Below are 14,531 nucleotides of genomic sequence, written 5' to 3' on the forward strand. Positions count from 1 at the left end.
CCAGTCGATCACCCAGCAATTTGTCAACAAGCCCTCGCTCACCCTATAACCCATAAAGCCATAGTACCACTTTCTCTGCATGCATAGAGGGGATCCGAGTTTGATCCCAGGTGAGGTGTTTTTAGTGGATAAAATTCCCACAACCTGTCCAATTTGGGACTCTAAAAAGAAGTGTACTACTGTTCAAATTGTGGGTCCTAGTAGCTAATGTCTGTACATTGAAAGAACGCTAGTGGAAAATTGTATTAATGTTTTATGGTTCAATGCTAAAAGTCTACAGCCTCATGTCACTATTGATTATAGATATGTAATTATCTAGTTGTCCTCTAAAGCAGTATTTCAGTAATTTATAACAACTAAAGTAGGTGGTATTACAGCAGTAAGTAAACACAAGTCATGAAGTTTTATATGGGGGACAGCTGTACTAAAAGTAGATATTGTCCAAATGTAGTCACTACTACACTGGGATTGCAGGATATAAGGCAATCACAGACACTGGGTGCGAGTACACATTATGACTACAGTATTGCTGGTGAAGGACAGCCCTAATTCCTGCCTCAATCAATACCTCACACTGTGGGAGACAAAATCTAATGACATTTCCACAGCTCACAATATGATGGTCACAAACTAACCCATTGTAATCACTCTTACTTGTGTGTGTGCGTGTGCGTGTGTGTGTGTGGACAGGGCCTGGGTTTCTTATTAATTGTTCAAAAAGGCAATGAGAAGAACAGTGGAGACATGAGTTCCCCAGATGCTGAGTTTTCCCTCTTGAAAAACTGCTGAGCTGAATAAAGAGCTAAAGGACCCTGGCTGAACCTCTGCCAACGATGTTAACACTGAACGTCTGAATGGAATCCAGCATTATTAAAAGATGACTCGCGACATAATCTGAAGGAAAATGATGACGCATCACTGATGCCTTCTCAGATAGATGGGAAAAGCAGAGAGAGTTTTACAGTGGAGCTCGGCATCTGCACCATTCATCACAAAACCATCTGTGTGTGAGTCCCTCACTATGACAGAAAGGGCTGTGTGACAGTTGTCAGGCAGGATGTGGCTGTGTCTCATATCTCATTTAATTGTCCCCATAAGGCTTGCCTGTCCCCACGAACAACAACTGTCCCCACAAGTCAGTGTAAAATGTCCCACAGAGGTCATCTGTCCTGTTTACTGCCATATATGAGAGTACTGTTTTTCATAGTACCATGTAGAATAAGGTTGTAGACCTCTCCATGCTCTGGCACCCCTACCTCTTATAACCACTGAACCCAGTAATAGGGATTGTCTCAAATGACCTATAATTACTCCAATAAAACATACCAAATTATATAACATTTTTGACGGTCATGACTTTTATTTCTTATAAATCCAGACCAGAGGCAGCAAACTTCTATGTTGACAACTCAAACAAGGACATTGATAGCCTAGATGGATGAAGACCCCCTGATTTTGTTTGCAGCTTATCTTAAATTACATTCCCTTGGTGTTGTTTATCTCCAAGTTAATAATTGTTTCACTCTCCCACTCACCAGTACAATGCAGTGGGTCATAGAATCACAATGTATTTGATACAGAATCAGGTACCTGACAGTTCATCCGTCTTATAATGATGGGTAATGCAATATTTTCAGTCCCAGGAAATGAGCCTCTTTTTCTGACAAATAGCTTCTGGGACAGTCAGTGGCTGGAGACTACATTTATCATGTTTCAGACTAATACTTTTAGTGTGTAGACATGTATCCATCACCATGAGAAAATAGTCTTCAATGGTGGTGATCCATAAAAGCTGTCCTACTGTAGTTTGTTATGTCTCCTGACAGATATGAAGTGAAAAGGTCCAATCCTTTTTTGTTTGTTGGTCAAATAAAGATAGAACAACGGCTACAGCAATTGTGAGCATTTTACAATATATAGGGGCTTATCCATAAACCAGAAAACGGCGGTGGTTTGTTTGTTTGTTTCTGGTGCACTTGGCCAAACAAGGAGGCGTCAGTCAAGTCAGACAAGATCTCTCTCCTGCTGGGCCATTTGCACATGAGGAAACCTCCCCTACCAGGAGAAATCAGTAGTGGAGTCAAACTCAATGATAAAGAAACACTAGCTGTTCCAACAGCACAGATTAATCCCCACTGGCGATCTGAGCCACACAGGGAAGAAAAAAAAGGGGGTTGATTTCAATTGTAAATAGACAGCTAGTATTTTCTGTGTTTATAAATAAATAAAAATGCAGCCTCAACAGCTCAGGACAGACTCAAGAAACTACACACCAGCCCCCATTCATGTTACTTTTTTTGTTTAAGCAAAGCACCTTTAATTATTAATTTTATTGTTCATTTATTTAAGTGAATATTTTCAACATTAACAGTATGACAAGAAAAAACTATCTAAAATTAACCCCAAAAGGAATAATTTGGTGAAGGGTAGTATGATCCTGACGTCCAAAACTAAATGCAGCAGAGCAACAACCAAAGAAATGATGATCGTATGACCGTTTAATAGGTATTTGATTAAAACCTGCATTACCATTGTAGATTCCAGTATCATCGAAGACAACCCTGGTAGCCCATAGCTGTATGTAAACACTGTCTCCCACCTCCAGCTTCACTACGGCTGTGTTACTGTCGTTGTCACGATCTTCGGTGCTTTACCAGGTAGCCTTTCTTCATCATAGACACGACAGATGGTTAACTTCCTTGGTTGTACATGGTGTAACGCTGTGTTTCCCAAACTCGGTCCTGGGGACACGAAGGGGTGCACATTTAGTTTTTTGCCCTAGTACTACACAGCTGATTCAAATAATCAAAGCTTGATGATGAGTTCATTATTTAAATCAGCTGTGTAGTGCTATGGCAAAAAAACGAAACGTACACCACTTGGGGTCCCCAGGACAGAGTTTGGGAAACGCTGGTGTAATGGAAGAAATATACCCCTTTCGCCATGGCTGTGAAGACGCCTTTAGCAGAGTTGTAGCCACTGCCAATGTTGGAGAGTACTCGCTTGTACTGTAAATGGATGTCGCTGGAGATCGCTCCAAAGGCCCAGAACCACACTTTAAACCCTCCTTCAAAGTTTTCAGTTCTTCCTCTTGAACTTTGTTCACACGCCTCAGCTCCTCTACAGCTCCCAGTTTCTGGTCCATGGTTCCCAATTTCTCCTTCAGCACAGCCAGCTCTCTGATCAAAGAGCAGGGGTCAGGCTGGCAGACAGACAAACTGGTTCCAGGCCTCTGGTGAGGTAAAGAGAAAGCATTAGTAGGACTAAAACTTCCTTCAATCTTACAATGGGCGGCAGGTAGCCTAGCAGTTAGCGTGTGGGCCAGTGTCGATCTGCGGTTGAGCAAGGCACTTAATAACCCTTTGACGTCTTCAGGTACTCTGTGCAGTCCATTATGTTTTTCTCTCTCTTATATAGGGATGTGAAAGGAGGAAACTAAAATAAGAAAAAATGGGAATGTTATTGATTGGAAAATAGGTCAGTCCTCGCTTGGTTGTGGAAACTTTACCAAACTTCCCAGTCATCATCAGCAGTGATCAGCAGTGGGGTCGTTCCACCAAATTAGTATTTTTTGCATCCCTTTGATATGTTAAATTAATGTTCAAGCCTGTTATATTAAATGAAGTGCCCTTTAATATAGAACACATGGAAAATTCAACAAATATATATTTTTTATATGAATAAAGACTTGCTAAAGTGCCAGAATTCAGCATTTTGATGTCCCTCTGTACACCCTCTGACTTCTAGGAAGATTTTAACCCACTTAAAACCAAAATGTTCCACTGTCTCCTAATTTTTCCTTGTTAGCCTAAGGTTGTTACATTGTAACCAAATAGTAATAATAAAGGTTATACCCCATGGGATTCACTTTACATGAAGTTACATGCTCCTGGGTAGGTACATGATAATTAAGCAAGAAGGCCCTCGAGGGTGTTGTATATGGCCAATATACCACGGCTAAGGGCTGTTCTTACACACGACGCAACGTGCTTGGATATAGGCTTTAGCCATGGTATATTGGCCATATACCACAAACCCCCGAGGTGCCTTATTGCTATTATAAACTGATTACCAATGTAATTAGAGCAGTAAAAATAAATGTTTTGTCATACCCGTGGTATACGGTCTGATATACCACTGCTGTCAGCAAAACAGCCTTCAGGACTCGAACCACCCAGTTTATAATTACAATTATATCCTACGTAACTACATTGTTCTTAGTTTACTCTTGACTCGGTATAACCTTTGAGCCAGGTCATAACATAGAAATAAACTAATAGAAAATGACTGGAAGTTAATGACAAGGTGTGCCTTGTTACAATTGTTGTTGTCAGGTAGTTGCACCTTGTAGTTACATGTAACGAAGGTCAGATTTTGTCTTGAGTTATTAACATGATAATTTTACAAGTGACTTTCAAACGTGTAATTAATGAATTACATAGTGGAACAACATTAATTACATAGTGGAACAAGAACATGTGTAATAACATCAGTAATTACACACGTGGAATAACCTTCACCAAGTGGATGTGTAATGACACAGTGCTTGTTCCAATTGTCTAATAACCCATAGCGCTACAACCTTATTACCATGTAATTACATAGTAACACCTATGTAATTAGTATGTCGTTATTACAGTAATTACTGTGTAGTTACATAGTAATAGGGCAAACTTAATGTAAAGTTTTGTGTTCTTTCTTACCAAGTTACACTACCCAAAGGATACTGATTTGGTGGAATGACCCAGTGATCAGTGAATTTTGAAAGTGTGCTGCATTATGGTTATAAAAGCCGCATGTCAACTGCATGAACTTTACCAGAACCGAAGGAAGGTCACGCAGTTTTTGATAGTCACAGCAAGTCCCTGCAGCCATCACATGCATTGTGGGAGGCAGAGTTGTATCATTAGGGTGTTTTTCTTGACACACGTGAATGTGACTGAAACCGGAGCAGACTTTCTGCCACAATCTTCAAGGTATGGCGAATTCAAATAAACAGGATATTTGAGAAACCTTTCTAACCTAGTGATTTGCCATAATCCATCCATCCATGTCACTATTTCGCCTATGCATGCCAGGATTCTGGAATATTGTTCCACAACCTAGTATAGAAAAGAATGTAACTGCATCTATGTGAGTCAGATTATATTAACATGACAACAGAGATTTACATGAAATCATCCCTTTAGTCCTCTAACCAAACTGTATAGTCATGCACTGTTCCATACCATAGGTCTAGGAGGAATCATATCCCCTTTTCCATTGTGAGCACATATGTCCAATGGCGCAAACATGTGGCAAACACGCCTATGGTCAAAACAGGATGTGTGCTTCTATAGAAAATGTGATTCTTCATGTGCTGCTATAGAGGGCCTCCGTTCTAGAAAGTCTTTAATGTGAAGTAAAGTACAGTACCGCAGGGAACCTGACAGCCATGATGGATCCACCAAAATCTCCAGCTAGCTGTCACAGCTGAGAAGGTCAATATTAGTACCATGACAGAGGTTTTGATCCTGACATACTGTACGTCCCTGTCTCAGTCCAGACTGATTCCAGGTCTGCCTATACAGTGGACCATTGGAGAACGTTTTTCAAAATCATTGGTCTCTAAGGTTTTTCCAAAAATATATCAGCCTGATAAATTTGATACTATCTCCAGGTTTTCGAGACAAAATCAGTTAGATATTCGCTGTTTAGTAGAATTTGCATTTCAAAGACTTGAAGACAGGCATGCAACCCCCTAACACTCAGGTCAGCATTGTTAAGGGTGATCAGCAGTGTTAAGGGATGTCAAAGAAAACAATGTAGAGTTAATAATATGTAACTGATTTCTAATTTGCAAGAGGACCTACAATAGGCCTAGCTGATGCATTTCCTGTGAATGGCGACCACAAGGTAACACATAAGGAATGTGCTATCAATTACAATACATCATTAAATGGAAAGGGACAAAATAACCATGCATAACTCGTTTCACAGCCCAGTTCCCTGTGTAGGTCGAATACAAAGAAGATACAGGGAGCTTGGTGAATTGGGGGCAGGGAAAAAGACAAAAGGCCTTACCACCTCTGGAAAGCAAGGGGGAGAGGGGGTGAACTCCACAGCGACAACACCTATAGGGTTCCCTGTGGAGTGCTGATTATGCACCCTACCTCCCCCTCCTCTCTTCCTACCACTCCTATCTCTCCCTCCATCCTGAGCCTTTGTTTGTAGGTCAACCGTGCAAGGCTAGTGTTGTTTATTCAGGGCAGCATGGGATACCTCAGTAGTAATCGCACTACTCTTTGTGTGAGGTACAAGGAACTTTAGCAAAGGGGAAATAGATTGAAGTTTGTCCGTAGAAGGACAGAAACTGTGTGTGTATGTGTGTGCACATGAGTGTGTACGTGTGCATGAATGTGTGTGTGCCTGCCCATTTCTGTGTGTGTTATGTGAAAGCATGGAAAGGCCCTGGTCAGAGGGCTTGGTAAGAATACACCTGCTCAAGACAAAGGAGATGATTGTGGATTACAGGAAAAAGAGGACCGAGCACGCCCCCATTCTCATCGACGGGGCTGCAGTGGAGCAGGTTGAGAGCTTCAAGTTCCTTGGTGTCCACATCACCAACAAACTAACATGGTCCAAGCACACCAAGACTGTCGTGAAGAGGGCACGACAAAACCTATTTCTCCTCAGGAGACTGAAAAGATTTGTTATGGGTCCTCAGATCCTCAAAAGGTTCTACAGCTGCACCATCGAGAGCATCCTGACTGGTTGCATCACTGCCTGGTATGGCAATTGCTCGGCCTCCGACCGCAAGGCACTACAGAGGGTAGTGTGAACGGCCCAGTACATCACCGGGGCCAAGCTTTCTGCCATCCAGGACCTCTATACCAGGTGGTGTCAGAGGAAGGCCCTAAAAATTGTCAAAGACTCCAGCCACCCTAGTCATAGATTGTTCTCTCTGCTACCGCATGGTAAGCGGTACCGGAGCGCCAAGTCTAGGTCCAAAAGGCTTCTAAACCGCTTCTACCCCAAAGCCATAAGACTCCTGAACATCTAATCAAATGGCAACCCAGACTATTTGTGTTGCCCCCCCCCCTTTACACCACTGCTACTCTCTGTTGTTATCATCTATGCATAGTCACTTTAATAGCTCTACCTACATGTACATATTACCTTAACTAACCTGTGCCCCAGGACATTGACTCTGTACCGGTACCCCCCTGTATATAGTCTTGCTGTTGTTATTTTACTGCTGCTGTTTAATTACTTGTTACTGTTATTTTTTATTCTTCTTTTTTTTAGCTTCATTGTTGGATAGGGGCTAGTAAGTAAGCATTTCACTGTAAGGTCTACACCTGTTGTATTCAGCGCACGTGACTAATACAATTTGATTTGATTGTCTCCTCTCTTCCCCCACCATGTCACAGGGGGAGGCGGTGAGGTAAGAATGGGGGAAGGGGAAGCCCTCCATATCTCCATTCCACATATCAACACTATAATACCCCCAGCTGCAGCTTCTCAAAAGGGTCACCAAAACACCCAAGGTATTTTACACAGGTACACCTGCCTTTGTGGAAACAACGTGACAACAGAAGTAAACATGAAGGTGTTGAGAGAACCGCTTCCTACGGTGGTCTTATCAGTCACTGGATCAAATGGTGTCTAAATAAAGCTTAAATTAGAAGTACAGTGCACTTAAGCAGTACTCTAGCAGGCTTGCCATATTTTGAGTTGATACAGTAGATGGTACAGGCTGAGAACATTTGTCATGAGTAGCACTGTTGCTTTAATACTGACTAAGTAAAGTTGTAAGCAACAATTGAACAGAAGATGACGCTGATAGACATGGCAGCTCTGCTTCTAGCTCCCTGGGAACTTTGCAGTAATACATTTTTTTGTGTGTGTTATATTTTTTTTACAAGCATTTCGCTTCACCCGCAATAACATCTGCTAAATATGTGTATGTGACCAATGAAATTTGATTTGATTGAGATCTTGATTTTCTTCCTGGTTATTTGAAGCCCCCATGGGATGTTTCTAGTGACTAGTGACCTCTAGGGGCAGAAGTTAGAGATGAATTGACTTGAAAGTCTTGGGACAGTAGTACACTACCATAAAATCAACCAAGAGCGATATCATCTAACATCTGAACTGATTAGTAGATCGAAAGATAGAATGGATTGGGCAAGTAAGAATGGATTGGGCAAGTAAAAAGAGAAGTTATCTACAGTCAATATGAAGCACAGCCATTAAGAATTTTCTTTAGGGGTATGTGCTTAGCACAGCAAGCACTGTGGTTCAGCAATCAATTTGCTAAAAAAGCAGCACAGACCAACTTGCAAAAACATCTTGTTTTGGAAACCTCAAGGCAGAGGAGAGTATGAATATGGATATATAGTATGAATTCTACATGCCAAAACCAATATAAGTACAACCAACGCAATAAAACTCACATATTGCATGCTGACCTCACAAAACCTGCTCCTTTAATAATAGGTCTTCAGTTAACACAGAACCCAAGTTGGTAACTTACTATAATTTACTCTTATACATTTGTTATTACATGGTTATTACTAGTAACAACATTGTATTCCAGCATTTACTACACATCAGCAGACCCTTCATGTGCTGGGCAACAGACATATTCATTGACAATATTGCCACCTGGTGGTAATCAGTTGGCATCAGTCATACAAAGAACAGTGCCCATGGCAACATGGCCAATGGCAATGCATACTATTACATAGATTAGCCAATATTGATTATTTAAATAATTCATTTCAGTGTGCCTTTAGTCTATTTTCACAGTCTTTGAATATACACTGAACAAAATATATACTCAACATGTAAAAAGTGTTTCCATATTTCTTGAGCTGAAATAAAAGATCCCAGAAATGTTCCATAAGCACAAAAGCTTATTTCTCTCAAGTTTTGAGGGAGTGTGCAATTGGCATGCTGACGGTGGGGTTATGGTATGGGCAGGCATAAGCTACGGACAACAAACACAATTGCATTTTATCGATGGCAATTTGAATGCACAGAGATACCGTGATGAGCTCTTGAGGCCCATTGTCGTGCCATTCATCCGCCGCCATCACCTCATGTTTCAGCATGATAACGCACAGCCCAATGTCACCAGGATTTGTACACAATTCCTGGAAGCTGAAAATGTCAGAGTTCTCACCAGACATGTCACCAATTGAGCCTGTTTGGGATGCTCTGGATCGACGTGTACGACAGCGTGTTCCAGATCCAGACAATATACAGCAACTTCGCACAGCCATTGAAGAGGAGTGGTGCAACATTTCACAGGCCACAATCAACAACGTCCTGATCAACTCTATGGGAATAAGATCTGTTGCGCTGCATGAGGCAAATGGTGGTCACACTAGATACTGACTGGTTTTCTGATCCACACCCCTACTTTTTTTTAAGGTATCTGTCACCAACAGATGCATATCTGTATTCCCAGTCATGTCAAATCCATAGATTAGGGCCTAAAGAATTTACTTAATTTTATTATATGAACCGTAACTCAGTAAAATATTTGAAATTGTTGCATGTTGCGTTTATACGTTTGTTCTGTGAATTTCACTTTCTGTTTATTTTCTGATTGCATGCACCATGGCGACTAGTTTACTGTATATTATGATGGTGTTTTCCCATCAAAGAAGGTGCTTATCTTGAACGTTTTTATGGTATTTTTCTCTCTTGGTCCAGTTTAAAATACACAGCCCTTTGTTGTAACTATACTTACTACAGCAGTGAAAAGCTCATTTATTTTTATGGGGCTTTCACTTGAAACTTCTCCTATACTTCATAGAAAGCACATACTAGTTGGATGTTTTTGTTTGGCTTTTGCTACAGCATACAATGACATTCAAGACGTTTCTGTGCTTCCAACTTTGTGGCAACAGTTTGGGGAAGGCCCTTTCCTGTTTCAGCATGACAATGCCCCCGTGCACAAAGTGAAGTCCATACAGAAATGGTTTGTTGAGGTCGGTGTGGAAGAACTTGACTGGCCTGCACAGAGCCCTGACCTCAACCATATCAAACACCTTTGGGATGAATTGGTACGCCGACTTCAAGCCAGGCCTAATCGCCCAACATCAGTGCCCGACCTAACAAATGCTCTTGTGACTGAATGGATGCAATTTTCCAACTACTAGTGGAATGCCTTCCCAGAAAAGTGGAGGCTTTTATAGCAGCAAAGGGGGGACCAACTCCATATTAATGCCTGTGATTTTTTAATTAGATGTTCGACAAGCAGGTGTCCACATACTTTTGGTCATGTAGTGTATAACATCTTCAATAATAGGGCAAGTCCAAAAATGATGTTTGATGGGCTGTCTCGAAAGACAATGTGGATGACTGAAAATAATAATTATGTAACAATACTGATTATAGAAACATTGGGTATAATACAAGACAAGGTGGGCAAATCTTTGTTTTCTGATACGGTGAAACATTTAAACTGCTGCGAAGAAACAATGTTTTGTGGTATTTACCATCTATCATGAAATTGGGAACCAAACTAATAATTGCTGACTGGCTTATGGCACACGAGAGACTGGTTTCAGTTCAAGATACAGAAAAATAAAATATATCTGTGACAAATATCATTTCCTGAAGAACGATATCACATAGATTTGTATCACTGACTGCAATGTTTCCTGCCTGTTCATACTCCTTGCAATTTTACCACTGTCTATGTAGCCTAACGTATAGCTCCAGTGATGATGGAAGCAATGCACTCAATGAATTTAATCTATCCTGCCATGACACTGGTGCTACAGAGAGCAAACATCAATCACCATAAGATGCTAGGCTATTTATATTACCCACTACCACCACCAACTGTAACTCTCTCTCTCCCCACACGCAGTGACACCTGGGCCTGTGCAGGAAGCATCTCTGTGTCACTGACATGTCATGCACCAGTAGCTCTCTATTCCAGTGAATACATGACTCCGTTTGTGTGATACTTCTGTAAAAAAACAGCCTGGTTATTACAAGAAACTAGAGTTCATTGCCTTCAGAAATGTATCCTGCTCAGTGAGAATTCACTCATGCAGAAGCCTACAGGCTAAGCATAGTGCGTGGAATATTCCTATGTCTAATATAATAGTGGGAACAATGACAATAGATTTTGATTGGATGGACATTTGAGAGTGATTATGAGGCCTAAGGGGGTTCCCCAAGTCAGAGACAGAAAGATAGATTCTGGATAAGCCTCAAGGGTCTATCAGAGTACCAAGCGTGTACATGTACACACAGCAGTGTTCTAGAATATTGGACCATTGGCTTTCATATTTTTCTAGTTCTCAAGCAATTTCTCCAACTGTCAACATATTCAAATGAATAGAGGATGTGTCACGGCCTGACCTGAGAGAGCCTTTTTATGTCTCTATTTAGGTTTGGTCAGGGTGTGATTTGGGTGGGCATTCTATGTCCTTTTTTCTATGTTTTTGTATTTCTTTGTTTTGGCCTGGTATGGCTCTCAAATCAGGGACAGCTGTACATTGTTGTCGCTGATTGGGAGTCATACTTAGGCAGCCTGTTTTCCTTTGGGGTTTTGTGGGTAGTTATTTTCTGTCTTGTGTGTGTTCACCTGGCAGAACTGTTGGCTTTCGTTTTCTTGTTTGTTTTAAAGTGTTTCATTAAATATAATTATGACCACTTACCACGCTGCATCTTGGTCCCCTCTTCCAGACGATCGTTACAGGATGTGTACCAGAGACATGTTGGTTGGGAATTGTAGGGAGGTGCGCCTCTGTCTGTGTCCCCTGGGGATGGTGCTCTCAGAGCCGCTTAACTATGTCACAATGGGACGCCTGACTATCACTTCTCAGGATGGATGAATAAAATGTACTTTTATGTCCATGTGCACAGTGTAAAATTTGTGCTTGGATTAATGTAGGCCTAATTACAGTTTGAGACAAGCGCTGTGTGTCACGTTCTGACCATAGAAAGCTTTTATTTTCTATGGTAGTAGGTCAGGGTGTGACAGGGGGTTTTGTCTAGTTTATTTATTTCTGTTGGTTCTAGTTTCTTTTTTCTATGTTGGGGGTTTTGTCTAGTTTCTGTATTTTTATGTGGGGTTCTAGTTTCTGTATTTCTATGTTGTTTTTTGGGATGATCTCCAATTAGAGGCAGCTGGTCATCGTTGTCTCTAAGTGGGGATCATATTTAAGTTGTTGGTTTTCCTACTAGGTTTTGTGGGAGATTATTTTGAGTAAGTGTATGTTGCACCGCTTCGTCACGGTTTGTTGTTTTGTTCATTAGTTTATTTGTATGTCTTGCATAGTTTCACAGTTATAATAAAATGTGGAACGATACACACGCTGCGCTTTGGTCCCATTCTTCAGACAGCCGTGACACTGTGTGGCAAACATCTGTTTGGTTATGTAGCTTGTAGTAGGTTATTGCAATTAGCATGATTAGTGGCATCAGGTGTTTTGTCATTATCTGGCATGTGTAGTGGTGCCTGGAGATGTGGGTATACAGGACCGTAATTATGCAGTTTCATGAGTTACTATAGTTTTTTCAGATTTAACTTTCAAAATCACACTTATTTATAGAAAAACTACCGTCATACGCGTCATTGTAGGGAGCAGACCAAACTGCAGCAGGTATAGTGAACATCTTTTTATTAGAAGGAAAAACCAAAATACACTTACACAAAACAAACGACGAAAAATAGTCCCGTAAGGTGCTCAGACTATACAGGGAAACAACCACCCACAAACACAAGAGAAAACTAACCCACTTAAATATGGCCTCCAATTAGAGTCAACGACAACCAGCTGCCTCTAATTGGAGGTCGTTCCAAAACCCCAACAAAGAAATAGAAAAACTAGAAAAACCACATAGAAATAGAAAACATAGAACATAAACCAAAAACCCCAAAACACACTAAACAAACACACCCTGCCACGCCCTGACCAAACTAAAATAACAAACAACCCCTTTTACTGGTCAGGACGTGACAACTACAAAAATGTGATGTTCTAAGTCCACAACAATGCCCAAACTACATCAGGAGACCATTTGTTAGGACTGGGAAAAATCTATAAAAATGTTTTGGGATGGTGTAGTTGCTCTTTAATTCAGTTGTGTAGATGTTTGGCAAGTGATGTTTCTGTACTGTGCAATGTAGTCCTACAGTGCACATGTGATGGCAGAGTTTGCAAAGCAAATGCCCTGACGATTGATACAAATAATCATATCATTCTGCCAGGTAGACTTTGTAGTCAACATTTAATTGGGAAGGTTTTTTGGAATAGCCTTCAAACATGCATGATGACTGAATTGCGCATGACAAAGATCAACCAAGACTTGGCAAATTTGATGTGTTGTATTGTCTCCTGACTATTATATTTTTTTTAAAGGCAGTAGGCATTTTCTGGGATCTAATTGGTTGATCTAACGTGCCTACTAGCGAGCTAACTGTGTGCAAATTGTTTTGACCCTCTGCAATTATTTGCTAATGTCAATGGCAGCCCACGAGGAGATTAGCATGGCTACTACTTCGACTTCCACAGCCAAGCTAGCTCACCATCACCCGGCCCCACCTCGTGAGCATGTCATCACGAGTCCAAGACATGCGAGTGTTCCCCACTACAGTGATCGATGGAAAGTGTGGTGTTTCTCATGGAAGTGGTATGGACAGTTTTATTTGCAGTTCGAAAAGGGACGCTGTTTTCTGTAACGTGTAGACATTTCCCAGAGGCCACTATGGAAGGCTAATTTGTTAGAGACGGATATAATGATTGGAAGTACCTTCACGAGGCATGCGTCAAGCACAGGCTAGCCAACCCCACTCTTGCACTGGATCAGTTTGAAGGCTACAGCGCAAATCATCGCAAACAAACCAGGAGTAAATCAACTTTTAAATCAATTTAACCGGGAGGTCATGGACTATTCATTTGTAGAAAGGAATTGTGATCATGCCAAAGCAAACAGGACATAACACTATGTGGACATTAGGAGAGTGAAGAAGCCCTTAATTAATAAGGGCAGCAACTTTTGGAATTATTTTAAATATATAAATATGATAAAAAAATATATAAATCATCTGACTGAGCTCCAGACCCGATTCCAGGAGGATAAATATGGAATAATGAGAGCAGCAACTGCCTGTCTGCCAGGGTCTAGGACTTTTGCATTGAAATAATCACTGTTGGCTCCATGTAATCACTATGTAGAGTTACAGGCTGAATTCAAAATTGATTAAATATATATTTGTTTTTACCCATCTACACACAATCCTCCGGAATGACATTTTGAAAACATGTTTTTAGAAATATTTGTAAGTTTATTGAAAATGAAATACAGAAATATCTAATTTACATAAGTATTCACACCCCTGAGTCAACATTTTGTAGAAGCACCTTTGGCAGTGGTTACAGCTGTGAGTCTCTAAGAGCTTTCCACACCTGGATTATGCAACATTTGCCCATTTTATTATTTTCAAAATTCTTCAAGCTCTGTCAAATTGGTTGTTGATCATTGCTAGACAACCATATTCAGGTCTTGTCATAGAT

At 40.8% G+C, this 14,531-nt stretch overlaps 1 long non-coding RNA gene across 1 annotated transcript in view; it reads right to left on the reverse strand.

The window, feature by feature from the left end:
* Positions 1 to 1,335: 1,335 nt before the first annotated feature.
* The window catches only part of LOC123743780 (uncharacterized), a 28,896-nt gene continuing 15,700 nt past the window's right edge, over positions 1,336 to 14,531 (reverse strand). Inside the window, exon 2 of the long non-coding RNA XR_006770657.1 lies at positions 1,336 to 3,232. This is a non-coding gene — a long non-coding RNA (uncharacterized lncRNA). The remainder of the gene's footprint in view (positions 3,233 to 14,531) is intronic.

The sequence above is a fragment of the Salmo salar genome, chromosome ssa07, assembly GCF_905237065.1.
Source record: "Salmo salar chromosome ssa07, Ssal_v3.1, whole genome shotgun sequence".
Classification (NCBI taxonomy): Eukaryota; Metazoa; Chordata; class Actinopteri; order Salmoniformes; family Salmonidae; genus Salmo; species Salmo salar.